We start from the raw sequence: 27992 nt of genomic DNA, 5'->3' as shown, positions 1-27992 counted from the left end.
AATTATGACAACTACTCACACCATTTTAAAAGAGAGACACCTTATAATATGTTAGTAAATCATCTCCCAATGCCATTTTTTTGAAGTTGTCATTCATCAATGGGGAATTAGCTCAGATGGTAGAGCGCTCGCTTAGCATGCGAGAGGTAGCGAGATCGATGCTCGCATTCTCCAAATGATTTAGCCTTTCATTTCATTTGTAGATACCCTTCAAAGTCCAAATGTTTTAATCTTTCATTTTATTTGTATATACCCTTCACAGTTACAAATAGTTTTTTGTCATGCAACATATAAAAATATTTAGTCAGACTTAGCTAATTATGACAACTACTCACACCATTTTAAAAGAGAGACACCTTATAATATGTTAGTAAATGATCTCCCAATGCCTTTTTTTTGAAGTTGTCATTCATCAATAGGGAATTAGCTCAGATGGTAGAGCGCTCGCTTAGCATGCGAGAGGTAGCGAGATCGATGCTTGCATTCTCCAAATGATTTAGCCTTTCATTTCATTTGTAGATACCCTTCACAGTCTGAATGTTTTAATCTTTCATTTTATTTGTATATACCCTTCACAGTTACAAATAGTATTTTGTCATGCAACATATAAAAATATTTAGTCAGACTTAGCTAATTATGACAACTACTCACACCATTTTAAAAGAGAGACACCTTATAATTTGTTAGTAAATGATCTCCCAATGCCTTTTTTTGAACTTGTCATTCATCAATGGGGAATTAGCTCAGATGGTAGAGCGCTCGCTTAGCATGCGAGAGGTAGCGAGATCGATGCTTGCATTCTCCAAATGTTTTATCCTTTCATTTCATTTGTAGATACCCTTCACAGTCCAAATGTTTTAATCTTTCATTTTATTTGTATATACCCTTCACAGTTACAAATAGTTTTTTGTCATGCAACATATAAAAATATTTAATCATACTTAGCTAATTATGACAACTACTCACACCATTTTAAAAGAGAGACACCTTATAATATGTTAGTAAATCATCTCCCAATGCCTTTTTTTGAACTTGTTATTCATCAATGGGGAATTAGCTCAGATGGTAGAGCGCTCGCTTAGCATGCGAGAGGTAGCGAGATCGATGCTCGCATTCTCCAAATGATTTAGCCTTTCATTTCATTTGTAGATACCCTTCAAAGTCCAAATGTTTTAATCTTTCATTTTATTTGTATATACCCCTCACAGTTACAAATAGTTTTTTGTCATGCAACATATAAAAATATTTAATCAGACTTAGCTAATTATGACAACTACTCACACCATTTTAAAAGAGAGACACCTTATAATATGTTAAAAATATTATCTCCCAATGCCATTTTTTGAACTAGTCTTTCATTATTGGGGAATTAGCTCAGATGGTAGAGCGCTCGCTTAGCATGCGAGAGGTAGCGAGATCTATGCTTGCATTCTCAAAATGTTTTATCCTTTGATTTCATTTGTAGATACCCTTCACAGTCCAAATGTTTTAATCTTTCATTTTATTTGTATATACCCTTCACAGTTACAAATATTTTTTTGTCATGCAACATATAAAAATATTTAATCAGACTTAGCTAATTATGACAACTACTCACACCATTTTAAAAGAGAGACACCTTATAATATGTTAGTAAATCATCTCCCAATGCCATTTTTTTGAAGTTGTCATTCATCAATGGGGAATTAGCTCAGATGGTAGAGCGCTCGCTTAGCATGCGAGAGGTAGCGAGATCGATGCTCGCCTTCTCCAAATGATTTAGCCTTTCATTTCATTTGTAGATACCCTTCAAAGTCCAAATGTTTTAATCTTTCATTTTATTTGTATATACCCCTCACAGTTACAAATAGTTTTTTGTCATGCAACATATAAAAATATTTAATCAGACTTAGCTAATTATGACAACTACTCACACCATTTTAAAAGAGAGACACCTTATAATATGTTAAAAATATTATCTCCCAATGCCATTTTTTGAACTAGTCTTTCATTATTGGGGAATTAGCTCAGATGGTAGAGCGCTCGCTTAGCATGCGAGAGGTAGCGAGATCTATGCTTGCATTCTCAAAATGTTTTATCCTTTGATTTCATTTGTAGATACCCTTCACAGTCCAAATGTTTTAATCTTTCATTTTATTTGTATATACCCTTCACAGTTACAAATATTTTTTTGTCATGCAACATATAAAAATATTTAATCAGACTTAGCTAATTATGACAACTACTCACACCATTTTAAAAGAGAGACACCTTATAATATGTTAGTAAATCATCTCCCAATGCCATTTTTTTGAAGTTGTCATTCATCAATGGGGAATTAGCTCAGATGGTAGAGCGCTCGCTTAGCATGCGAGAGGTAGCGAGATCGATGCTCGCATTCTCCAAATGATTTAGCCTTTCATTTCATTTGTAGATACCCTTCACAGTCCAAATGTTTTAATCTTTCATTTTATTTGTATATACCCTTCACAGTTACAAATAGTTTTTTGTCATGCAACATATAAAAATATTTAATCATACTTAGCTAATTATGACAACTACTCACACCATTTTAGAAGAGAGACACCTTATAATATGTTAGTAAATCATCTCCCAATGCCTTTTTTTGAACTTGTCATTCATCAATGGGGAATTAGCTCAGATGGTAGAGCGCTCGCTTAGCATGCGAGAGGTAGCGAGATCGATGCTCGCATTCTCCAAATGATTTAGCCTTTCATTTCATTTGTAGATACCCTTCAAAGTCCAAATGTTTTAATCTTTCATTTTATTTGTATATACCCCTCACAGTTACAAATAGTTTTTTGTCATGCAACATATAAAAATATTTAATCAGACTTAGCTAATTATGACAACTACTCACACCATTTTAAAAGAGAGACACCTTATAATATGTTAAAAATATTATCTCCCAATGCCATTTTTTGAACTAGTCTTTCATTATTGGGGAATTAGCTCAGATGGTAGAGCGCTCGCTTAGCATGCGAGAGGTAGCGAGATCTATGCTTGCATTCTCAAGATGTTTTATCCTTTGATTTCATTTGTAGATACCCTTCACAGTCCAAATGTTTTAATCTTTCATTTTATTTGTATATACCCTTCACAGTTACAAATATTTTTTTGTCATGCAACATATAAAAATATTTAATCAGACTTAGCTAATTATGACAACTACTCACACCATTTTAAAAGAGAGACACCTTATAATATGTTAGTAAATCATCTCCCAATGCCATTTTTTTGAAGTTGTCATTCATCAATGGGGAATTAGCTCAGATGGTAGAGCGCTCGCTTAACATGCGAGAGGTAGCGAGATCGATGCTCGCATTCTCCAAATGATTTAGCCTTTCATTTCATTTGTAGATACCCTTCACAGTCCAAATGTTTTAATCTTTCATTTTATTTGTATATACCCTTCACAGTTACAAATAGTTTTTTGTCATGCAACATATAAAAATATTTAATCAGACTTAGCTAATTATGACAACTACTCACACCATTTTAAAAGAGAGACACCTTATAATATGTTAGTAAATCCTCTCCCAATGCCATTTTTTTGAAGTTGTCATTCATCAATGGGGAATTAGCTCAGATGGTAGAGCGCTCGCTTAGCATGCGGGAGGTAGCGAGATCGATGCTCGCATTCTCCAAATGATTTAGCCTTTCATTTCATTTGTAGATACCCTTCACAGTCTAAATGTTTTAATCTTTCATTTTATTTGTATATACCCTTCACAGTTACAAATGTTTTTTTGTCATGCAACATCTATATAATAAGTTGAAGAGTCTGTGTGCGTGTGTGTGTGCGTGTGTGTGTGCGTGTCCGTTGCATTGCGGACACACCGTGGCACTCAGAGCCCTCAAATTTGGCAACAAGGTACCTCTATACCCGGTGGTGTGCACCTCGAAGCCGTTTTTGGGAAATTTCACTTAGAAATTTAAAAAACACCAAGTTTTAATTTGCCTTCATTGATGATCTGGGAAAGAGATTGACGATCTGGGAAACCGTTGTCGAAGGAACAACTCCACACCTGATTTCATTGCTGTCATTGAGTATGAATGACACATTCTAACATTATGGTGAAGGCTTTAAACAATTAGTGTACACGCACACACACACACAGTACACCACATATGCACACATAGCACACAAGACACACATATATACGTAGCGCACCTCACACACTTACACATTGGACACACACACACAACAAAACACACACATAACACACCACATGCAGTACAACACAAACCCATATACACTAAAACACCACCCAAAAACAGTACAACAAACACACACACTTAAACATTGCCAGGATACGCACAGCACACTACACACACATATATATGTAGCGCACCTCACATTTGGCAGATACTGTACACATAACCCGCCAACACACACACATAACACACCACTCACAGTACAACACACACCCACATTCACTACAACATGCACCCAAAAACAGTGCAATACACAGAACACACAAACAAACATTGAACAGATACACACAGCACATCACACACACACACACACACACACATTTATACGTAGCACACCTTACACACTTACACATTGGGCAGATCACACAACACACACACATAACATACCTGTAACAGCACAACACACACCCACATTCGCCACACACACACACACACACACAAAAAAAAACAGTACAACACAAAAAACACACACATAAGCTGTGTACACATGGGGGCGATAGGGGCTGAAATCGCTGGAAATATGGTCGCTGGCGACCATATTGCCAGTGATGGGAGTGTGCCCTGGCGATAAATCGCTGGGTGCGCACTCCCTTTTTCAGCCCCATTCTAATCGCTGGTCGCAGGAACATGCTCCTGCAACCAGCTGATTACCTCTGCGACTCCCCCAGCAGAGGTTCCTTTTCATCTGTGGTCGCTGATGAAAAGGAGAAACTGAGCAATATATTGCTCAACAATATATTGCTCAACAATATATTGCTAGCAATATATTGCTGAGCAATATATCTCCCCGTGTGTATGGGGCTTTAAACATTGCACAGATACACAAAGGCACAACACACACATACACATACTGTATATACATAGCACACCTCACACACTTATGCATTGGACAAATACATACAACACAACACACACAACCACATACACTACAACACACACAAAAACAGTACAACACACACAAACACAAAAAAAAGAATTTGCCATTTATTTAACAGTCTGTACCGGCAAATAAAAACTGTACCTAATGTACCGTTTTTTCTTTTTCCCATATCCGTCTCTACGCTCCCCGGCCAGTTGCACTGAGAAATCTTTGTCCTGGCCAATGCACCCATTGATCAATACAAAGTGGGTACACTGCACTCACCCTGTTAGTCAGTTGGATGTTAGGCACTGCTCTGCCTTAAGGGTTTCCCAGACTCATTTGGTTCACAGATAATGTTTAGTCGATGGGCATGAGCGCTGCATGTATTAGTTTGAATGTTATGAGTGTAAGAAGTTGAAGAATAAGACTGAGATGAAGATTTGTCACGTTATAGTGTACAATTTACGCAATAAATCGTGAAATAAATATGTGTACATTGAAGTACAATCAAGAAATGAAAGTAGGATTAAAAAATAAATTCTGATTCAAACTGATAATTGTTTGGATGGGGGTGGGTTGTGAAACAAATCTATAGGTGGAGGGGGTATGGAAATTGTGGGCATAATTGGTGTTTGGTACACCTACAGGGAGTCCCCAGTTGATGAGAAATTTTCACTACAGTGTCACCATAGGGGGATTTCAAATCAGGGTTCAGGTGGTCTTTTAGGGACCCCTTTACAATCCCATTTTCTCTTCTCCTGGAGCCTACGGTCTCCCTCAGTGATTGACTATCATTAAGGGAGACCGAAGGCTCAAGGAGAAGAGACTTACGGGATTGTAAAGGGTCCCTAAAAGACCACCTGGATCCTAATTGGGAATCCCACTATGGTGACACTGTGACCGTGACACTGTAGTGAAAATCCCATCAATTGAGGACCCACTGTATGTGTACCAAACACCAATTATGCCCACAATATCCATACCCCCACCTATAGATTTGTTTCGCAACCCACCCCCATCCAAACAATTATCAGTTTGAATCAGAACTTATTTTTTAATCCTACTTTCATTTCTTGATTATACTTTTATGTACACTTATATTTTTTTGTTCATGATTTATTGCGTAAATTGTACATCTTAACATGGCAAATATTTATCTCAGTCTTATTCTTCAACTACTTACACTCCAAACCTTATCAATGCACCCATTTATGATTGCGATGGCTGGATCGGTGGATTGGCCCGGCGGGTGTAGGGAAGAATTTGGCCCATTGCACCCGTTCCCAGTGGTGCATTGCAGTGGTGCGGGTAGCGTGCGTTGCGTCATGACGTCATGTGGCCAGGCCTGTGGACCTGCTCCCACACTCAGGGGCTGCCCCACTGTTTGGTAGAGACGCCCGGTGCATTTGCTTTACAGATCTCCAGACCTCAGAGACTGCTGCAGGCAGGATCGGTGAGGGGAGTGGCAGTGGCAGGGAGCGGTGAATTTTTAATTAATTATGGCGCGGAAAGTAACGTCCACACCAGTCTCCACGCACTCAGCGCCTGTAATTACACACCCTAGAAACTGTACCATTGAAAGTATAGAAATGGAGGTGTGGCCACGTCCCTTTCTGATTTTGTACCGATTTCTGACCCTCAGATGTTGGAGGGTATGTCATAGGTGCTAAATATCAGGAGTGGATGTAGAATTCATCAACACATACAAGTTATCAACTCAGGAGTGTTGTGTTTCAAACAACAACCCCACACCTGATTTCATTGCCATCATTGAGTATCAATACAAACACATTGTGGTGGAATCTATAACAAATTACAATCTTAGGTATTTGGCACAATATACTGTAAGATTACATTTTTCAGAAATTTTGGAAATAAAAAAACCCGAAGGTTTTCCCGGGCAACGCCGGGCGGGTCAGCTAGTATAAAAATATTTAATCAGACTTAGCTAATTATGACAACTACTCACACCATTTTAAAAGAGAGACACCTTATAATATGTTAGTAAATGATCTCCCAATGCCTTTTTTTTTTAACTTGTCATTCATCAATGGGGAATTAGCTCAGATGGTAGAGCGCTCGCTTAGCATGCAAGAGGTAGCGAGATCTATACTCGCATTCTCCAAATGTTTTATCCTTTCATTTTATTTGTAGATACCCTTCACAGTCCAAATTTTTTAATCTTTCATTTTATTTGTATATACCCTTCACAGTTACACATAGTTTTTTGTCATGCAACATATAAAAATATTTAGTCAGACTTTGCTAATTATGACAACTACTCACACAATTTTAAAAGAGAGACACCTTATAATGTGTTAGAAAATGATCTCCCAATGCCATTTTATGAACTTGTCTTTCATTATTGGGGAATTAGCTCAGATGGTAGAGCGCTCGCTTAGCATGCGAGAGGTAGCGAGATCTATGCTCGCATTCTCCAAATGTTTTATCCTTTCATTTCATTTGTAGATACCCTTCACAGTCCAAATTTTTTAATCTTTCATTTTATTTGTATATACCCTTCATAGTTACAAATAGTTTTTTGTCATGCAACATATAAAAATATTTAGTCAGACTTAGCTAATTGTGACAACTACTCACACCATTTTAAAAGAGAGACACCTTATAATATGTTAGTAAATCATCTCCCAATGCATTTTTTTTGAAGTTGTCATTCATCCATGGGGAATTAGCTCAGATGGTAGAGCGCTCGCTTAGCATGCGAGAGGTAGCGAGATCGATGCTCGCATTCTTCAAATGATTTAGCCTTTCATTTCATTTGTAGATACCCTTCACAGTCCAAATGTTTTAATCTTTCATTTTATTTGTATATACCCTTCACAGTTACAAATAGTTTTTTGTCATGCAACATATAAAAATATTTAGTCAGACTTAGCTAATTATGCCAACTACTCACACCATTTTAAAAGAGAGACACTTTATAATATGTTAGTAAATAATCTCCTAATGCCTTTTTTTGAACATGCCATTCATCAATGGGGAATTAGCTCAGATGGTAGAGCGCTCGCTTAGCATGCGAGAGGTAGCGAGATCGATGCTTGCATTCTCCAAATGATTTAGCCTTTCATTTCATTTGTAGATACCCTTCACAGTCTAAATGTTTTAATCTTTCATTTTATTTGTATATACCCTTCACAGTTACAAATGGTTTTTTGTCATGCAACATATAAAAATATTTAATCAGACTTAGCTAATTATGACAACTACTCACACCATTTTAAAAGAGAGACACCTTATAATATGTTAGTAAATGATCTCCCAATGCCTTTTTTTTTAACTTGTCATTCATCAATGGGGAATTAGCTCAGATGGTAGAGCGCTCGCTTAGCATGCAAGAGGTAGCGAGATCTATGCTCGCCTTCTCCAAATGTTTTATCCTTTCATTTTATTTGTAGATACCCTTCACAGTCCAAATTTTTTAATCTATTATTTTATTTGTATATACCCTTCACAGTTACACATAGTTTTTTGTCATGCAACATATAAAAATATTTAGTCAGACTTAGCTAATTATGACAACTACTCACACAATTTTAAAAGATAGACACCTTATAATATGTTAGAAAATGTTCTCCCAATGCCATTTTATGAACTAGCCTTTCATTATTGGGGAATTAGCTCAGATGGTAGAGCGCTCGCTTAGCATGCGAGAGGTAGCGAGATCTACGCTTGCATTCTCCAAATGTTTTATCCTTTCATTTCATTTGTAGATACCCTTCACAGTCCAAATTTTTTAATCTTTCATTTTATTTGTATATACCCTTCATAGTTACAAATAGTTTTTTGTCATGCAACATATAAAAATATTTAGTCAGACTTAGCTAATTGTGACAACTACTCACACCATTTTAAAAGAGAGACAACTTATAATATGTTAGTAAATCATCTCCCAATGCATTTTTTTTTAAGTTGTCCTTCATCAATGGGGAATTAGCTCAGATGGTAGAGCGCTCGCTTAGCATGCGAGAGGTAGCGAGATCGATGCTCGCATTCTCCAAATGATTTAGCCTTTCATTTCATTTGTAGATACCCTTCACAGTCCAAATGTTTTAATCTTTCATTTTATTTGTATATACCCTTCACAGTTACAAATAGTTTTTTGTCATGCAACATATAAAAATATTTAGTCAGACTTAGCTAATTATGACAACTACTCACACCATTTTAAAAGAGAGACACCTTATAATATGTTAGTAAATGATCTCCCAATGCCTTTTTTTTAACTTGTCATTCATCAATGGGGAATTAGCTCAGATGGTAGAGCGCTCGCTTAGCATGCGAGAGCTAGCGAGATCTATGCTCGCATTCTCAAAATGTTTTATCCTTTCATTTCATTTGTAGATACCCTTCACAGTCCAAATGTTTTAATCTTTCATTTTATTTGTATATACCCTTCACAGTTACAAATAGTTTTTTGTCATGCAACATATAAAAATATTTAATCAGACTTAGCTAATTATGACAACTACTCACACCATTTTAAAAGAGAGACACCTTATAATATGTTAGTAAATCCTCTCCCAATGCCATTTTTTTGAAGTTGTCATTCATCAATGGGGAATTAGCTCAGATGGTAGAGCGCTCGCTTAGCATGCGAGAGGTAGCGAGATTGATGCTCGCATTCTCCAAATGATTTAGCCTTTCATTTCATTTTTAGATACCCTTTACAGTCCGAATGTTTTAATCTTTCATTTTATTTGTATATACCCCTCACAGTTACAAATAGTTTTTTGTCATGCAACATATAAAAATATTTAATCAGACTTAGCTAATTATGACAACTACTCACACCATTTTAAAAGAGAGACACCTTATAATATGTTAGAAAATGATCTCCCAATGCCATTTTTTGAACTAGTCTTTCATAATTGGGGAATTAGCTCAGATGGTAGAGCGCTCGCTTAGCATGCGAGAGGTACCGATATCTATGCTCGCATTCTCAAAATGTTTTATCCTTTCATTTCATTTGTAGATACCCTTCACAGTCCAAATGTTTTAATCTTTCATTTTATTTGTATATACCTTTCACAGTTACAAATAGTTTTTTGTCATGCAACATATAAAAATATTTTGTCAGACTTAGCTAATTATGCCAACTACTTACACCATTTTAAAAGAGAGACACCTTATAATATGTTAGTAAATCATCTCCCAATGCCTTTTTTTTAAGTTGTCATTCATCTATGGGGAATTAGCTCATATGGTAGAGCGCTCGCTTAGCATGCGAGAGGTAGCGAGATCGATGCTCGCATTCTCCAAATGATTAAGCCTTTCATTTCATTTGTAGATACCCTTCACAGTCCAAATGTTTTAATCTTTCATTTTATTTGTATATACCCCTCACAGTTACAAATAGTTTTTTGTTATGCAACATATAAAAATATTTAATCAGACTTAGCTAATTATGACAACTACTCAGACCATTTTAAAAGAGAGACACCTTATAATATGTTAGAAAATGATCTCCCAATGCCATTTTTTGAACTAGTCTTTCATTATTGGGGATTTAGCTCAGATGGTAGAGCGCTCGCTTAGCATGCGAGAGGTAGCGAGATCGATGCTCGCATTCTCCAAATGATTTAGCCTTTCATTTCATTTGTAGATACCCTTCACAGTCCAAATGTTTTAATCTTTCATTTTATTTGTATATACCCTTCACAGTTACAAATAGTTTTTTGTCATGCAACATATAAAAATATTTAGTCAGACTTAGCTAATTATGACAACTACTCACACCATTTTAAAAGAGAGACACCTTTTAATATGTTAGTAAATCATCTCCCAATGCCATTTTTTTAATGTTGCTATTCATCAATGGGGAATTAGCTCAGATGGTAGAGCGATCGCTTAGCATGCGAGAGGTTGCGAGATCGATGCTCGCATTCTCCAAATGTTTTATCCTTTCATTTCATTTGTAGATACACTTCAAAGTCCAAATGTTTTAATCTTTTATTTTATTTGTATATACCCTTCATAGTTACAAATAGTTTTTTGTCATGCAACATATAAAAATATTTAGTCAGACTTAGCTAATTATGCCAACTACTCACACCATTTTAAAAGAGAGACACTTTATAATATGTTAGTAAATCATCTCCCAATGCCTTTTTTTGAACATGTCATTCATCAATGGGGAATTAGCTCAAATGGTAGAGCGCTCGCTTAGCATGCGAGAGGTAGCGAGATCGATGCTCGCATTCTCCAAATGTTTTATCCTTTCTTTTCATTTGTAGATACCCTTCACAGTCCGAATGTTTTAATCTTTCATTTTATTTGTATATACCCTTTACAGTTACAAATAGTATTTTGTCATGCAACATATAAAAATATTTAGTCAGACTTAGCTAATTATGACAACTACTCACACCATTTTAAAAGAGAGACACCTTATAATATGTTAGTAAATGATCTCCCAATGCCTTTTTTTTTAACTTGTCATTCATCAATGGGGAATTAGCTCAGATGGTAGAGCGCTCGCTTAGCATGCAAGAGGTAGCGAGATCTATGCTCGCATTCTCCAAATGTTTTATCCTTTCATTTTATTTGTAGATACCCTTCACAGTCCAAATTTTTTAATCTTTCATTTTATTTGTATATACCCTTCACAGTTACACATAGTTTTTTGTCATGCAACATATAAAAATATTTAGTCAGACTTTGCTAATTATGACAACAACTCACACAATTTTAAAAAAAGAGAGACACCTTATAATGTGTTAGAAAATGATCTCCCAATGCCATTTTATGAACTTGTCTTTCATTATTGGGGAATTAGCTCAGATGGTAGAGCGCTCGCTTAGCATGCGAGAGGTAGCGAGATCTATGCTCGCATTCTCCAAATGTTTTATCCTTTTATTTCATTTGTAGATACCCTTCACAGTCCAAATTTTTTAATCTTTCATTTTATTTGTATATACCCTTCATAGTTACAAATAGTTTTTTGTCATGCAACATATAAAAATATTTAGTCAGACTTAGCTAATTGTGACAACTACTCACACCATTTTAAAAGAGAGACACCTTATAATATGTTAGTAAATCATCTCCCAATGCATTTTTTTTGAAGTTGTCATTCATCAATGGGGAATTAGCTCAGATGGTAGAGCGCTCGCTTAGCATGCGAGAGGTAGCGAGATCGATGCTCGCATTCTCCAAATGATTAAGCCTTTCATTTCATTTGTAGATACCCTTCACAGTCCAAATGTTTTAATCTTTCATTTTATTTGTATATACCCCTCACAGTTACAAATAGTTTTTTGTTATGCAACATATAAAAATATTTAATCAGACTTAGCTAATTATGACAACTACTCAGACCATTTTAAAAGAGAGACACCTTATAATATGTTAGAAAATGATCTCCCAATGCCATTTTTTGAACTAGTCTTTCATTATTGGGGAATTAGCTCAGATGGTAGAGCGCTCGCTTAGCATGCGAGAGGTAGCGAGATCGATGCTCGCATTCTCCAAATGATTTAGCCTTTCATTTCATTTGTAGATACCCTTCACAGTCCAAATGTTTTAATCTTTCATTTTATTTGTATATACCCTTCACAGTTACAAATAGTTTTTTGTCATGCAACATATAAAAATATTTAGTCAGACTTAGCTAATTATGACAACTACTCACACCATTTTAAAAGAGAGACACCTTTTAATATGTTAGTAAATCATCTCCCAATGCCATTTTTTTAATGTTGTTAATCATCAATGGGGAATTAGCTCAGATGGTAGAGCGCTCGCTTAGCATGCGAGAGGTAGCGAGATCGATGCTCGCATTCTCCAAATGTTTTATCCTTTCATTTCATTTGTAGATACACTTCAAAGTCCAAATGTTTTAATCTTTTATTTTATTTGTATATACCCTTCATAGTTACAAATAGTTTTTTGTCATGCAACATATAAAAATATTTAGTCAGACTTAGCTAATTATGCCAACTACTCACACCATTTTAAAAGAGATACACTTTATAATATGTTAGTAAATCATCTCCCAATGCCTTTTTTTGAACATGTCATTCATCAATGGGGAATTAGCTCAAATGGTAGAGCGCTCGCTTAGCATGCGAGAGGTAGCGAAATCGATGCTCGCATTCTCCAAATGATTTAGCCTTTCATTTCATTTGTAGATACCCTTCACAGTCTAAATGTTTTAATCTTTCATTTTATTTGTATATACCCTTCACAGTTACAAATGGTTTTTTGTCATGCAACATATAAAAATATTTAATCAGACTTAGCTAATTATGACAACTACTCACATCATTTTAAAAGAGAGACACCTTATAATATGTTAGTAAATGATCTCCCAATGCCTTTTTTTTTTAACTTGTCATTCATCAATGGGGAATTAGCTCAGATGGTAGAGCGCTCGCTTAGCATGCAAGAGGTAGCGAGATCTATGCTCGCATTCTCCAAATGTTTTATCCTTTCATTTTATTTGTATATACCCTTCACAGTTACACATAGTTTTTTGTCATGCAACATATAAAAATATTTAGTCAGACTTTGCTAATTATGACAACTACTCACACAATTTTAAAAGAGAGACACCTTATAATATGTTAGAAAATGATCTCCCAATGCCATTTTATGAACTAGTCTTTCATTATTGGGGAATTAGCTCAGATGGTAGAGCGCTCGCTTAGCATGCGAGAGGTAGCGAGATCTATGCTTGCATTCTCCAAATGTTTTATCCTTTCATTTCATTTGTAGATACCCTTCACAGTCCAAATTTTTTAATCTTTCATTTTATTTGTATATACCCTTCATAGTTACAAATAGTTTTTTGTCATGCAACATATAAAAATATTTAGTCAGACTTAGCTAATTGTGACAACTACTCACACCATTTTAAAAGAGAGACAACTTATAATATGTTAGTAAATCATCTCCCAATGCATTTTTTTTGAAGTTGTCCTTCATCAATGGGGAATTAGCTCAGATGGTAGAGCGCTCGCTTAGCATGCGAGAGGTAGCGAGATCGATGCTCGCATTCTCCAAATGATTTAGCCTTTCATTTCATTTGTAGATACCCTTCACAGTCCAAATGTTTTAATCTTTCATTTTATTTGTATATACCCTTCACAGTTACAAATAGTTTTTTGTCATGCAACATATAAAAATATTTAGTCAGACTTAGCTAATTATGACAACTACTCACACCATTTTAAAAGAGAGACACCTTATAATATGTTAGTAAATGATCTCCCAATGCCTTTTTTTTAACTTGTCATTCATCAATGGGGAATTAGCTCAGATGGTAGAGCGCTCGCTTAGCATGCGAGAGCTAGCGAGATCTATGCTCGCATTCTCAAAATGTTTTATCCTTTCATTTCATTTGTAGATACCCTTCACAGTCCAAATGTTTTAATCTTTCATTTTATTTGTATATACCCTTCACAGTTACAAATAGTTTTTTGTCATGCAACATATAAAAATATTTAATCAGACTTAGCTAATTATGACAACTACTCACACCATTTTAAAAGAGAGACACCTTATAATATGTTAGTAAATCCTCTCCCAATGCCATTTTTTTGAAGTTGTCATTCATCAATGGGGAATTAGCTCAGATGGTAGAGCGCTCGCTTAGCATGCGAGAGGTAGCGAGATTGATGCTCGCATTCTCCAAATGATTTAGCCTTTCATTTCATTTGTAGATACCCTTTACAGTCCGAATGTTTTAATCTTTCATTTTATTTGTATATACCCCTCACAGTTACAAATAGTTTTTTGTCATGCAACATATAAAAATATTTAATCAGACTTAGCTAATTATGACAACTACTCACACCATTTTAAAAGAGAGACACCTTATAATATGTTAGAAAATGATCTCCCAATGCCATTTTTTGAACTAGTCTTTCATAATTGGGGAATTAGCTCAGATGGTAGAGCGCTCGCTTAGCATGCGAGAGGTACCGATATCTATGCTCGCATTCTCAAAATGTTTTATCCTTTCATTTCATTTGTAGATACCCTTCACAGTCCAAATGTTTTAATCTTTCATTTTATTTGTATATACCCTTCACAGTTACAAATAGTTTTTTGTCATGCAACATATAAAAATATTTTGTCAGACTTAGCTAATTATGCCAACTACTTACACCATTTTAAAAGAGAGACACCTTATAATATGTTAGTAAATCATCTCCCAATGCCTTTTTTTGAAGTTGTCATTCATCTATAGGGAATTAGCTCATATGGTAGAGCGCTCGCTTAGCATGCGAGAGGTAGCGAGATCGATGCTCGCATTCTCCAAATGATTAAGCCTTTCATTTCATTTGTAAATACCCTTCATAGTCCAAATGTTTTAATCTTTCATTTTATTTGTATATACCCCTCACAGTTACAAATAGTTTTTTGTTATGCAACATATAAAAATATTTAATCAGACTTAGCTAATTATGACAACTACTCAGACCATTTTAAAAGAGAGACACCTTATAATATGTTAGAAAATGATCTCCCAATGCCATTTTTTGAACTAGTCTTTCATTATTGGGGAATTAGCTCAGATGGTAGAGCGCTCGCTTAGCATGCGAGAGGTAGCGAGATCGATGCTCGCATTCTCCAAATGATTTAGCCTTTCATTTCATTTGTAGATACCCTTCACAGTCCAAATGTTTTAATCTTTCATTTTATTTGTATATACCCTTCACAGTTACAAATAGTTTTTTGTCATGCAACATATAAAAATATTTAGTCAGACTTAGCTAATTATGACAACTACTCACACCATTTTAAAAGAGAGACACCTTTTAATATGTTAGTAAATCATCTCCCAATGCCATTTTTTTAATGTTGTTAATCATCAATGGGGAATTAGCTCAGATGGTAGAGCGCTCGCTTAGCATGCGAGAGGTAGCGAGATCGATGCTCGCATTCTCCAAATGTTTTATCCTTTCATTTCATTTGTAGATACAATTCAAAGTCCAAATGTTTTAATCTTTTATTTTATTTGTATATACCCTTCATAGTTACAAATAGTTTTTTGTCATGCAACATATAAAAATATTTAGTCAGACTTAGCTAATTATGCCAACTACTCACACCATTTTAAAAGAGAGACACTTTATAATATGTTAGTAAATCATCTCCCAATGCCTTTTTTTGAACATGTCATTCATCAATGGGGAATTAGCTCAAATGGTAGAGCGCTCGCTTAGCATGCGAGAGGTAGCGAAATCGATGCTCGCATTCTCCAAATGATTTAGCCTTTCATTTCATTTGTAGATACCCTTCACAGTCTAAATGTTTTAATCTTTCATTTTATTTGTATATACCCTTCACAGTTACAAATGGTTTTTTGTCATGCAACATATAAAAATATTTAATCAGACTTAGCTAATTATGACAACTACTCACACCATTTTAAAAGAGAGACACCTTATAATATGTTAGTAAATGATCTCCCAATGCCTTTTTTTTTAACTTGTCATTCATCAATGGGGAATTAGCTCAGATGGTAGAGCGCTCGCTTAGCATGCAAGAGGTAGCGAGATCTATGCTCGCATTCTCCAAATGTTTTATCCTTTCATTTCATTTGTAGATACCCTTCACAGTCCAAATTTTTTAATCTTTCATTTTATTTGTATATACCCTTCATAGTTACAAATAGTTTTTTGTCATGCAACATATAAAAATATTTAGTCAGACTTAGCTAATTGTGACAACTACTCACACCATTTTAAAAGAGAGACACCTTATAATATGTTAGTAAATCATCTCCCAATGCCATTTTTTGAACTAGTCTTTCATCAATGGGGAATTAACTCAGATGGTAGAGCGCTCCCTTAGCATGCGAGAGGTAGCGAGATATATGCTCGCATTCTCCAAGTGTTTTATCCTTTCATTTCCTTTATAGATACCCTTCACAGTTGAAATTTTTTAATCTTTCATTTTATTTGTATATACCCTTCACAGTTACAAATAGTTTTTTATCATGCAACATATACAAATATTTAATCAGACTTAGCTAATTATGACAACTACTGACACCATTTTAAAAGAGAGACACCTTATAATATGTTAGTAAATCATCTCCCAATGCCATTTTTTTGAAGTTGTCATTCATCAATGGGGAATTAGCTCAGATGGTAGAGCGCTTGCTTAGCATGCGAGAGGTAGCGAGATCGATGCTCGCATTCTCCAAATGTTTTATCCTTTCATTTCCTTTATAGATACCCTTCACAGTTGAAATTTTTTAATCTTTCATTTTATTTGTATATACCCTTCACAGTTACACATAGTTTTTTGTCATGCAACATATAAAAATATTGGTACTTGTGAGTTATCCGGGCTGCCGATTTTTTCAACGCGCCCGAAATCGTGGGCATCGCGTCGGTCGTGGCCGTTATAAGGAGCCGCGACGCGATGCCCGCGATTTCCCATAGACAGTAATGTTAAAAGACACGATGGACCCGATTTCCCATAGACAACAATGTTAAAATAAAATGACAATGAAAAATTGGCCAATATGGGCATTTCACATTGGATATGTTTTTAAAAAAAATGTTTCATGGCCCCCCACCACCGTTAACGCCACCCCGCTATTGACGCCAACCCGAAGCGTGGCGAGCGCAGCGAGCCCGCGAGGGGCGGCGGTACGCGTCCTCCGACCTTTTCATACCCCTACTATCCACTAGGGCGTGGAGTGAGAATAGAATAGTGTGGCGAGCGCAGCGAGCCACCGAGCCCGAAGCGTGGCGAGCGCAGCGAGCCCCGCGAGGGGACGCGGATACCTTCACAGGTATCCGCATGCCCTTGCAGGCTTCACAGGTGTCCGCGTCCCCTCGCGGGGCTCGCTGCGCTCGCCACGCTTCGGGCTCGGTGGCTCGCTGCGCTCGCCACACTATTCTATTCTCACTCCACGCCCTAGTGGATAGTAGGGGTATGAAAAGGTCGGAGGACGCGTACCGCCGCCCCTCACGGGCTCGCTGCGCTCGCCACGCTTCGGGTTGGCGTCAATAGCGGGGTGGCGTTAACGGTGGTGGGGGGCCATGAAACATTTTTTTTTTTAAACATATACAATGTGGGGGGCGTGGCCTAGCAGCCATTGTGATAAGCAGCACTTTGCCTGAGCTCCTACATACAGCCAGGAAAAAGTGGGACTCCAGACACCATCCCCAATCCAGAGGACACACAGAGAACCCCCTGCACCTGTACACCCCTCTGGAGGTCAGCCCGAGCGGCAGCGGAATCGGGAAGCCTATTTTTAGGCTTCTGCAGGTTGCGGCCTACTCGAGGCTCCGGAGCCGGGACCTAGATTTTGGACGCCTGCTGGGACTCGAGCTCCGCGGCCGGGAGACGCAGCTGAATCCTTTTCGGGACCACCAGCAGACCACCCAGGCATCCCCAAGCCCCCCTGGACACCCCCCTGAGCCGGGACTAAAGCAGGGAAAGCAGGTACACTGCGTTTGCATCCCCCCCAGCACTCACCCTGTAATTCGCGGCGGCCATCTTGGAAGTGGCATGATCAAAAACGCTACTGAATCCTTGTCTGAGACCACCAACAGACCAGCCAGGCATCCCCAGGCCCCCCTGGACACCCCCCTGAGCCAGGACTGAAGCAGGGAGAGCGGGTGCATTGCGCCTGCATCCCCCCCCCCTGGCCCAGCACTCTCTCTGTGATCAGCGGCGGCCATCTTGGATGTGGCATAATCAAAAACGTCACACACAGAGATCCCCTGGATGCATGTGGGAACTATACTGAGGTGGCCTATGCGGGAGCTCCATCTAGTGGCCAGAACCAGCCTTCTCCCTGTTCTTTTGATGCAGACTTCATACCAATGCCATTTGCTGTTTAGCTGTACAACACAAGGAGCTGCCATACCCTACCACCTATGTCAGGCTCCACCCTGTATAGGAAGACTCTGCGGGCTCTCTAAGTTAAAGTGCACTAGCTGGGGGCACCCTACACAAAGTTTTGCCCTAATCTGCCATCGCCGGATGATGCAACCCGTGATGGATGAGTGACCTTCGGCGGCTCCACCCACCTCCCGGGGCTCCATAACGTGGTTAACCTAGGGCTGACTCCCCGCAATGCACTACTAATTTGTATTGGCGGCCAATCTGACGAACAATCTCACTTGTCCCTTCCTTCAAGCTATTATGCCACCCAAGAAAAGCAAAGCGCCCCAATCGGTGTCACAGATTCCTTTCTTTAAGGTATCCCCACATCCATCCAACAAAAAAGATATGGACAGGCCCTCTGATGTACCACCCACCTCGGCCCCACCAACGATGCCGAAACTGCCTGTGGACAATCCTACGGAGATGCCTTCTACTTCTGTAAAAGACTCGGATGCCCTCACGGTCGGCACCCTGAAATTACTTTTCTCGGAATTCAAAAGCGAGGTCACTGCGGAAATTCGCGCCGCAATACAGAATTGCCAGCAATCCGTGGACGAGCTTGGCGCCCGCACAGACCACCTTGAGACAAAAATGGAGGAAGTTGTTGGCTCTCATAACGGGCTAATTGACTCTCACGACACTCTCGAGGCGGAGGTCAGGGCACTGCGGGAGAAGGTGGCCGACCTTGAGGACAGGTCTCGGAGATCCAACCTTAAGATCCGAGGCATCCCGGAAAACATCTCAAACAGTAGTCTACACGACTACACCATGGCAGTGTTTAAGAAACTCTTACCGCATGCTTCAACAGCAGATCTACTCATAGATAGGATACACAGACTCCCTAAAGCCAGGGCGGCTCCTACATCTGCTCCCAGAGACGTGCTTATGAAAATGCACTACTTCCATATTAAAGAAGCATTAATGAAAGCGGCCAGACCTTCATCAGAAACGGCGCCGGCTCTGGGAGAGCTCCAACTATTTGGGGACTTGTCTACAGCTACCATCCTCAGGAGACGTTCGTTCCAGCCCATAACATCGGCACTGAGAAAGGCGAACGTACCCTACAGGTGGGGATTCCCAACGAAGCTACTAGTTTCCAGGGAAGGCACCACGATTGCTATCTTAGAACCAGAGGATGGACAGAAGCTTCTGTCATCGTGGAACATTCCTAGCACCGGACCTGGCCCTTCCTCCCCACGTCGACTTCAGCAGGACTGGTCTACAGTGGGGTGAGGTAAATTGGGCTGTCCGGGTGTGACTCAGTATTCACCATATCTTAGCTCCCTTGCTATATATACTTCTCACGGTTGTTGTCGGGACTCCTTGTTTGCTACAATGCATTATAACTAAACACTGTTGTTGGGCTGCCTTGAATGAAACCCGAGCATAGCTCTACTCCCTATCTTACATTTAGGCTTCCCATTGGTATTGGTATTAATGTTAATGTTTAGATGGTTAGCTTAGAGATTGGATATACAGTTATACGGTTTTATGTTACCACAACACATTTTGTGGCCGTTATTAATAACCTAACTACACCCCTTAGGGGGAGATTGGCCCTTAACTTTAACTTTAACTTTAACCTTATTCTACTAGAAGTTGACTGTTCTGCTCCCCGGGAGGTGGGAAGCAGGCTGCTACCCCCCACTCGAGATGGTACCCAGCCAAAGTCGACTGTTGGCTGGTATTGATCCCAAAGGGGATCACTTCAACCCCTTAACCCCCTCTCCCCCCCCTATTATCCCCATACCCAACTTAAGTACAAAGACACTGTATTCAGAAATAGGCACTTACTGTTTATACTACTTTGGGACCTCCTTGATTTAGGCAGATCCACAGAACATGTTAAGCATCTCCCCCCTCAGGACTATGGTTAAGCTGTTATCATTAAATGTAAAAGGTCTAAATTCTCCCCAGAAACAGAAACTGGCACTAAATTACTTCCACAAAAAAGAGCGCAGGTGGTCGCCCTCCAGGAGACCCACTTCCAAGCGCAAAATCCCCCCCTATTCACCGATCATAGATACCCAGTATGTTATAGAGCTAACGGCCCAAACAAAAAAGCCGGTGTGGCTATCCTGATATCTAAAGACTGCCCGTTTGTTTTACTTTCCCAATGCGCCGACCCTGAGGGGAGATACCTGATCCTTACCGGTCACCTAGACGGAGTAGAGGTGACTATTGCATCCTGCTATGCCCCAAACACTAGGCAGTTGAAATTCCTTAGGAAATTTCTGAACGCACTGCAATCCCAGGTTAAAGGGGCCCTAATGATCTTAGGAGACTTTAATACGGTTCCTGACCCCTTCTTAGATAAGTCAAAACTCCCACGCACATTGAGATCCACTAGGAACAGAGACAACTTACCTAACCTTAGTAAAATCCTAGCAGAATTCGAACTTTATGATCTATGGAGGGTTAAACACCCCTCCATGAGGGACTACACCTTCTTTTCACACGTACATCAGTCTTATTCGCGTATAGATCTGGCTCTAGTGAGTAGATGGACCATTCCCTCGGTATCTAAGATAGACATCCTGCCGTCCACCTGGTCGGACCACTCCCCTTTGTTGATCCACTGGGAGGTATCTAAGCATAGAATCCCACCAGGCCCCTGGAGGCTGAGGCCATCCTTGCTAAACCAGCAGGAGGCCCTCCAGGCCCTACAGTCTTCGCTTGACACATATCTGGACACAAATAGTACTGATGACACATCGACCTTTGTTCACTGGTGTGCGTTAAAGGCGGTTATGCGCGGCACCTCGATCCAGATGGCCTCTAGACTTAAGAAAAAATATAAAAAAGATCTTCTAGAGGCGGAGCTTGAATTAGCAGGTTTAGAGAGTGCACATAAAGCGGACCCGTCCAACAGAGATAAGTACAAGCAATTATTAGCTGCCAGGGACAGGGTTAACTTACACACCTTAGCGGAAGTCCAGCGTAATATTAATAAACTGAACCAAAAGTTCTATACACTGGGCAATAGGGCAAACAAACTCCTAGCGCATAAACTAAGGGGACGCAGGGCTTCTACTCGCATCCAAGCCATATACACCTCTAATGGGACCAAGGTATCGGATCCCTCTGATATCGCTGAGACCTTTGCTAACTATTATGCCAATCTGTATAACCTAAAGCAGGATCCAGAAACACATCAGCCCTCCCTCTCGGAGATCAACAGGTTCCTCCAAGCTCAATCCCTGCCCTCCCTGGACTCCGATGAGTGTACCCGTCTGGATGCTCCTTGGAGTGTTGAGGAGGTTGAACTAGCCATAGACGCGCTGCCCTCGGACAAGGCCCCAGGACCAGATGGATTCCCCACTAACTTTTACAAAACTTTTAAAACTAAACTAGCCCCTACCCTAGTCCCAGTGTTTAACGAGGCCTCCTCTGCCACCGCCTTCCCTAAAGAGATGCTAGAGGCTCGCATCGTAACAATTCCCAAACCAGGTAAAACACCCACTAACGTACAGAATTATCGCCCGATAGCACTTCTCAATGTAGATGTCAAAATTTACGCAAAACTAATTTCTAACAGAATCGCTCCCCTGCTACCCAAACTGGTCAACTCAGACCAAGTTGGATTTATAGTTGGCAGACAGGCACCTGACAATACGCACAGAATTATTAATGTCATGGAGCACTGTCAGAGGCAGAAACGGCCCCTCCTAGTTCTATCGCTAGATGCCGAAAAGGCTTTTGATAGACTAAACTGGGATTACCTACGTGCCACCCTTCGGAAGTTTGGAATCGGGGGGAGAATGTTTTATTCCATCCTAGCCCTGTACTCCCTCCCATCAGCAAGAGTATTAGCAAATGGCAGCTCCTCTTCATCCTTTGATATAACTAACGGCACACGCCAGGAAAGCCCACTCTCCCCGCTAATATTTGCCTTGGCGATTGAACCCCTGGCAGAAGCTATCCGCTCCCAGGCACTTATACAGGGACCTGTTATTGGGGGTATATCCCACAAGATTAGTCTGTTCGCAGACAACGTATTACTTTGTCTGGAGGAGCCAACCTCTTCTTTATTCCATTTGCACAAAACACTAGAGGCCTACTCTAAGGTATCTTATTATAAGTTAAATACCACAAAAACAGAGGCCTTCCCAATGGACATATCGGAGGTAGTGCTTACGCGCTTAAAAAATGACTATAGATATGCATGGAAGACCAAGTCCATCAAGTATCTGGGCATTAACCTAGCTAGAGAATGCGACATTCTGGAGATTAACTATCTCCCTCTCCTACAAGCTTTTGAAGCTCTGACCAAGGAGTGGATGATGCAAGAAACCTCCTGGGTGGGCCGCATTGCTGCAGTAAAGATGGTACTACTTTCCAAATTGCTCTATATTTTCCGTACCATCCCTCGTCCCTTCCCCACCTCCATATCTAATAAGTTCAACAAAACCTTATCCACCTACATATGGAAAGGTGCTAAACCTAAGATAGCAAAAACCACTCTCGCCCTTCCTAAGGATGCAGGGGGAGTTGGATGCCCAGATCTCGTCAGATACCACACCGCGTGTCTCCTAAGCCAGGCTAAGGAGTGGCTCCTTGAAACCCCAACTAAGCCCTGGGTGGTGATAGAGAAGGCCCTTGTGCACCCCCTCCTTCTCCCGGATTTGCTTAGACTCCCAGCCTTATCCCCCCTTCCTCCAATGATACTACCAAAAGCAGCACGCACTACCATATCAGTTTGGCATAAACTGGCCGCCCAGGAGGGGGATATCGAACTTCCCTCCCCTCAACTCACATTGAAATCTATAGCTGCCCTAATTCCTGACCTATCAATCCAGTCTTGGGCCGGGTTGGGCTTAAACTCAGTCCAAGATCTCATAGCGGATGGAATCTTAATGTCATTCTCCCAACTGCAGCAGTCATACCTTGTCCCCAGGCAGGACTTTTACAAATTCCTACAGATTAGACACTGGCTTAATGTTAATCTACCTAAACCCTCTAATAGGAAGGGAATTCCAGGCCTTTTGAAGTCATTTTTTGAGTCTACTAATTCAAGAGGAGGTATCTCCAAATGGTATAATTATATGTCGGTCCCGAGCATAAATAAGAGGTTCCCCTCGCAGATTCAGTGGGAGAGAGACCTCCCAGACACATTTACGGAGGAGGTATGGAGGCGGATATTCCAGTCCTGCTTTAAAATTTCTAAATGTGTCAACCACGCAGAAATGTATTACAAGCTAATGCATAGGGCATACCTCACACCGGCCCGTTTACATAAATTCTGGCCCACCGTGTCCCCGTCATGCTGGAGGAATTGTGGTGGGAGGGGGAATATCCTACACATATTTTGGGAGTGCCCGGCACTGGAGTTATTGTGGAGAGATATCTTCCTGTTTACCGCATGTGTGCTCAAGCAGGACATCCCTAGGAACCCACTAACTGCTTTGTTCCATATCCCCCCGGAGACACTTCACCCGGGAGACGCATACTTATTGGGCCACATAATGGTAGCAACCAAAGCCGCAATTGCCCAACTTTGGAAGTCGGCGGAAACGCCTTCCCCTCAAACGATCATTAACAAGATTCATAGACACTTCCTTTTTGAAACAGCGGGAGAGCTGCACCCTCCCAGGGCGACTCCTGTACACCTCAGGTGGCGCAGATGGGCGGAGTATAGAGAGACTATGGGCCTTCCGAGAGGATATAGCCCAATCATTGACACCTCAGCTCTCCACTCACCAGCCCAGAATGATTAATGGATTCCCCCCTTCAAATAAGTTCCCTATGGGATGTCCTTCTCGGTGCCTCTTTAATTAACTACCTACTACAACCTAATTGCCATAATGCTGCCTTAAAAATAAAATAAGCCCTAAGCAGTTTCCATTTGTATGTGACATCTGTGAATAGAATATACTAATGTGTATTTGTACCTTCCCTAAACATCCCTCCCCCCCCCTTTTCCCTTCCCCCCCCACCATCCTTAAAAAAAAAAAAAAAGTCGATTGTATTATGTGCAGCTTTGTTTATGAATAATCCCTGTCTTTTATTTGAAAATCTCAATAAAATTTAATATGAAAAAAAAAAAAAACATATACAATGTGAAATGCCCATATTGGCCAATTTCACATTGTCATTTTATTTTAACATTGTTGTCTATGGGAAATCGGGTCCATCGCGTCTTTTAACATTACTGTCTATGGGAAATCGTGTCGGAAATCGTGTCCATCGTGTCTTTTAACATTACTGTCTATGGGAAATCGCGGGCATGGCGTCGCGGCTCCTTATAACGGCCACGACCGACGCGATGCCCCCGATTTCGGCTAAATCGCGGGCATCGCGTCGGTCGGGTGTCCTTAAGTTAAGGACAAAATTGGCAGCCCGGATAACTCACAAGTACCAAAATATTTAGTCAGACTTAGCTAATTATGACAACTACTCACACCATTTTAAATAGGAGACACCTTATAATATGTTAGTAAATGATCTCCCAATGCCTTTTTTTGAACTTGTCATTCATCAATGGGGAATTATCTCAGATGGTAGAGTGCTCGCTTAGCATGCGAGAGGTAGCGAGATCGATGCTCGCATTCTCCAAATGTTTTATCCTTTCATTTCCTTTATAGATACCCTTCACAGTCCAGATGGTAGAGCACTCGCTTAGCATGCGAGAGGTAGCGAGATCGATGCTCGCATTCTCCAAACGTTTTATCCTTTAATTTCCTTTATAGATACCCTTCACAGTTGAAATTTTTTAATCTTTCATTTTATTTGTATATACCCTTCACAGTTACACATAGTTTTTTGTCATGTAACATATAAAAATATTTAGTCAGACTTAGCTAATTATGACAACTACTCACACCATTTTAAAAGGGAGACACCTTATAATATGTTAGTAAATGATCTCCCAATGCCTTTTTTTGAACTTGTCATTCATCAATGGGGAATTATCTCAGATGGTAGAGCGCTCGCTTAGCATGCGAGAGGTAGCGAGATCGATGCTCGCATTCTCCAAATGTTTTATCCTTTCATTTCCTTTATAGATACCCTTCACAGTCCAGATGGTAGAGCGCTCGCTTAGCATGCGAGAGGTAGCGAAATCTATGCTCGCATTCTCCAAACGTTTTATCCTTTCATTTCATTTGTAGATACCCTTCACAGTCCAAATTTTTTAATCTTTCATTTTATTTGTATATACCCTTCACAGTTACACATAGTTTTTTGTCATGCAACATATAAAAATATTTAGTCAGACTTAGGTAATTATGACAACTACTCACACAATTTTAAAAGAGAGACACCTTATAATATGTCAGTAAATGATCTCCCAATGCCTTTTTTTTGAACTTGTCATTCATCAATGGGGAATTAGCTCAGATGGTAGAGCGCTCGCTTAGCATGCGAGAGTTAGCGAGATCGATGCTCGCCTTCTCCAAATGTTTTATCCTTTCATTTCATTTGTAGATACCCTTCACAGTCCAAATGTTTTAATCTTTCATTTTTTTTTTTTGCAATCTATTTTTATTGAGCAATAAAGAAAAAAAACAAACAGACATTTAATAGCAACATCGGAACATTCCAATAATGTTTCTTGAAAATACAAGGTTAGACAAGGTTATAGAGCCCAACTTAATATGTGGTTAACATCTTCTCCAAGCTGTTGACAATCATGCTGGACGGTCGCTTACAGTTCCTCATACCTAACTACACGTCCGTCTGTATGGTAAAGGTACCTTTATTGACCTCAAATGTCTAACTGAACACTATGACCGCCCGAGAGATCTCAGAGGAGGAGCATATGAGAAGTTGGGTAATAATCAGCTCATATGAAATTTTAAGAATTGCAGTGAATGTGGACAAAGGTTATAAGAAGGGGGGGGAGAAGAGGTAGTGGCCGGGGGGGGGTTAAGCAACCTATGGAGTATTTGGAAACTGACTAGAGGGTGTGGTTTGGTAAGGGGCTCCCTCCCTGCATCAACACAGTGTATTCCTGGGAGTCTTTGAAGGTGAGCCAACTCGTCCAGGTGGAGGTGAAGGCCTGCGGGGAGTCTCTTAGGAAGGATGTTAAGTCTTCCATATTCATGTAGAGGTCGACTCTTCTAAGCCAGGAAGATATTGGGGGGGCGTTGGGTGATCTCCAATAGCATGGGATCACTGCCCTGGCGGCATTTAATAAGTGTCTAATCAAGGACTTTTTGAAGCTGGAAATGGGTAGATCTATGAGATTAAAGAGCCAGAGCCCAGGGCAGAAAGGCAGAGTGGCGTTGGTTATTTTTTCTGATAGCTTGTGAACCAGGCGCCAGTAAGATTGGATGGTCGGGCAAGACCACCATATATGTAGGTGAGTGCCTGGGGCTTGATTACATCTCCAGCATGAGTTCGGTAGTGATCTATTCATCTGATGGAGGGTCTGCGGGCACCTGTACCAGCGAGATAGGATCTTATATTGTGTTTCTAATGTCTGTATGGAGGGCAAGGCGGCAAAGATGTATTTGAAAATTTTTGACCACTGGTCTACCGACAGCTCCTCGGACAGCTCTTTGTTCCATGCCAATGAGTAAGCTGGCAAATCTGTCGTTCGCTTGCTTAGGCAGATCTGGTATATCTGGGATACCAAGTGTCTCGGGGGTTCTTGGGAGAGAATTAGCGATTCGAATGGAGTAGGTGCCCATCCCTGACTCCTTTTAGGGAGGGAAGAGACATAGTGTCTAATCTGTAAGTAGAGCCAAAAGAGGTTTGCAGGGAGACCAGTGTCATTCCGTATATCAGTAAAGGATCTCAATCCCGTTTTATCTGTGATCTGCCCCAGGTAAGAAATGTCTATTGAATGTCGCACGGGGAGGGATCTGAGGGTTTCACCCGGAGGGAATTCTGGATTGTTGATCAATGGCGTCAAAAGCGAAACTCCCGTTTTAAAAAGGGAAGGTTTTTATAATTACGCCAGCACTGGATCGTGGGAGATAGTGTGGGGTGCTGTAGTGTGGGGGGTTTCTCAAGCCAAGGTATCACTCTTGGCGACATGCCTACTGCGTGTCCCTCTATGGCGGGCCAATGTTTAAGTTGATGAGGCCTT

The 27992-nt window shown here is 39.9% G+C and overlaps 15 non-coding genes across 15 annotated transcripts; all 15 read left to right on the top strand.

Moving 5' to 3' along the window:
• The first annotated feature begins 101 nt into the window (after positions 1–101).
• TRNAA-AGC (transfer RNA alanine (anticodon AGC)) lies at positions 102–174 on the top strand. The gene has a single exon. It is a non-coding gene; the product is annotated as a tRNA-Ala (tRNA).
• An 873-nt stretch (positions 175–1047) lies between these two features.
• TRNAA-AGC (transfer RNA alanine (anticodon AGC)) lies at positions 1048–1120 on the top strand. The gene has a single exon. It is a non-coding gene; the product is annotated as a tRNA-Ala (tRNA).
• Positions 1121–2311: 1191 nt separating this feature from the next.
• On the top strand, positions 2312–2384 carry TRNAA-AGC (transfer RNA alanine (anticodon AGC)). The gene has a single exon. It is a non-coding gene; the product is annotated as a tRNA-Ala (tRNA).
• A 242-nt stretch (positions 2385–2626) lies between these two features.
• Positions 2627–2699, top strand: TRNAA-AGC (transfer RNA alanine (anticodon AGC)). Its single transcript has one exon. It is a non-coding gene; the product is annotated as a tRNA-Ala (tRNA).
• Positions 2700–7763: 5064 nt separating this feature from the next.
• On the top strand, positions 7764–7836 carry TRNAA-AGC (transfer RNA alanine (anticodon AGC)). Its single transcript has one exon. It is a non-coding gene; the product is annotated as a tRNA-Ala (tRNA).
• A 1189-nt stretch (positions 7837–9025) lies between these two features.
• TRNAA-AGC (transfer RNA alanine (anticodon AGC)) lies at positions 9026–9098 on the top strand. Its single transcript has one exon. It is a non-coding gene; the product is annotated as a tRNA-Ala (tRNA).
• Positions 9099–10601: 1503 nt separating this feature from the next.
• On the top strand, positions 10602–10674 carry TRNAA-AGC (transfer RNA alanine (anticodon AGC)). The gene has a single exon. It is a non-coding gene; the product is annotated as a tRNA-Ala (tRNA).
• A 243-nt stretch (positions 10675–10917) lies between these two features.
• Positions 10918–10990, top strand: TRNAA-AGC (transfer RNA alanine (anticodon AGC)). The gene has a single exon. It is a non-coding gene; the product is annotated as a tRNA-Ala (tRNA).
• Positions 10991–11232: 242 nt separating this feature from the next.
• On the top strand, positions 11233–11305 carry TRNAA-AGC (transfer RNA alanine (anticodon AGC)). Its single transcript has one exon. It is a non-coding gene; the product is annotated as a tRNA-Ala (tRNA).
• An 877-nt stretch (positions 11306–12182) lies between these two features.
• On the top strand, positions 12183–12255 carry TRNAA-AGC (transfer RNA alanine (anticodon AGC)). Its single transcript has one exon. It is a non-coding gene; the product is annotated as a tRNA-Ala (tRNA).
• Positions 12256–12497: 242 nt separating this feature from the next.
• On the top strand, positions 12498–12570 carry TRNAA-AGC (transfer RNA alanine (anticodon AGC)). The gene has a single exon. It is a non-coding gene; the product is annotated as a tRNA-Ala (tRNA).
• Positions 12571–12813: 243 nt separating this feature from the next.
• On the top strand, positions 12814–12886 carry TRNAA-AGC (transfer RNA alanine (anticodon AGC)). Its single transcript has one exon. It is a non-coding gene; the product is annotated as a tRNA-Ala (tRNA).
• A 1144-nt stretch (positions 12887–14030) lies between these two features.
• TRNAA-AGC (transfer RNA alanine (anticodon AGC)) lies at positions 14031–14103 on the top strand. Its single transcript has one exon. It is a non-coding gene; the product is annotated as a tRNA-Ala (tRNA).
• Positions 14104–15606: 1503 nt separating this feature from the next.
• Positions 15607–15679, top strand: TRNAA-AGC (transfer RNA alanine (anticodon AGC)). Its single transcript has one exon. It is a non-coding gene; the product is annotated as a tRNA-Ala (tRNA).
• Positions 15680–15922: 243 nt separating this feature from the next.
• On the top strand, positions 15923–15995 carry TRNAA-AGC (transfer RNA alanine (anticodon AGC)). The gene has a single exon. It is a non-coding gene; the product is annotated as a tRNA-Ala (tRNA).
• The last annotated feature ends 11997 nt before the right edge of the window (positions 15996–27992 follow it).

Source organism: Crinia signifera, chromosome 3, assembly GCF_055691185.1.
Source record: "Crinia signifera chromosome 3, ASM5569118v1, whole genome shotgun sequence".
Taxonomy (NCBI): Eukaryota; Metazoa; Chordata; class Amphibia; order Anura; family Myobatrachidae; genus Crinia; species Crinia signifera.
Note: the sequence above shows the minus strand (reverse complement) of the source record. Positions and strands in the feature narration are given on the sequence as shown.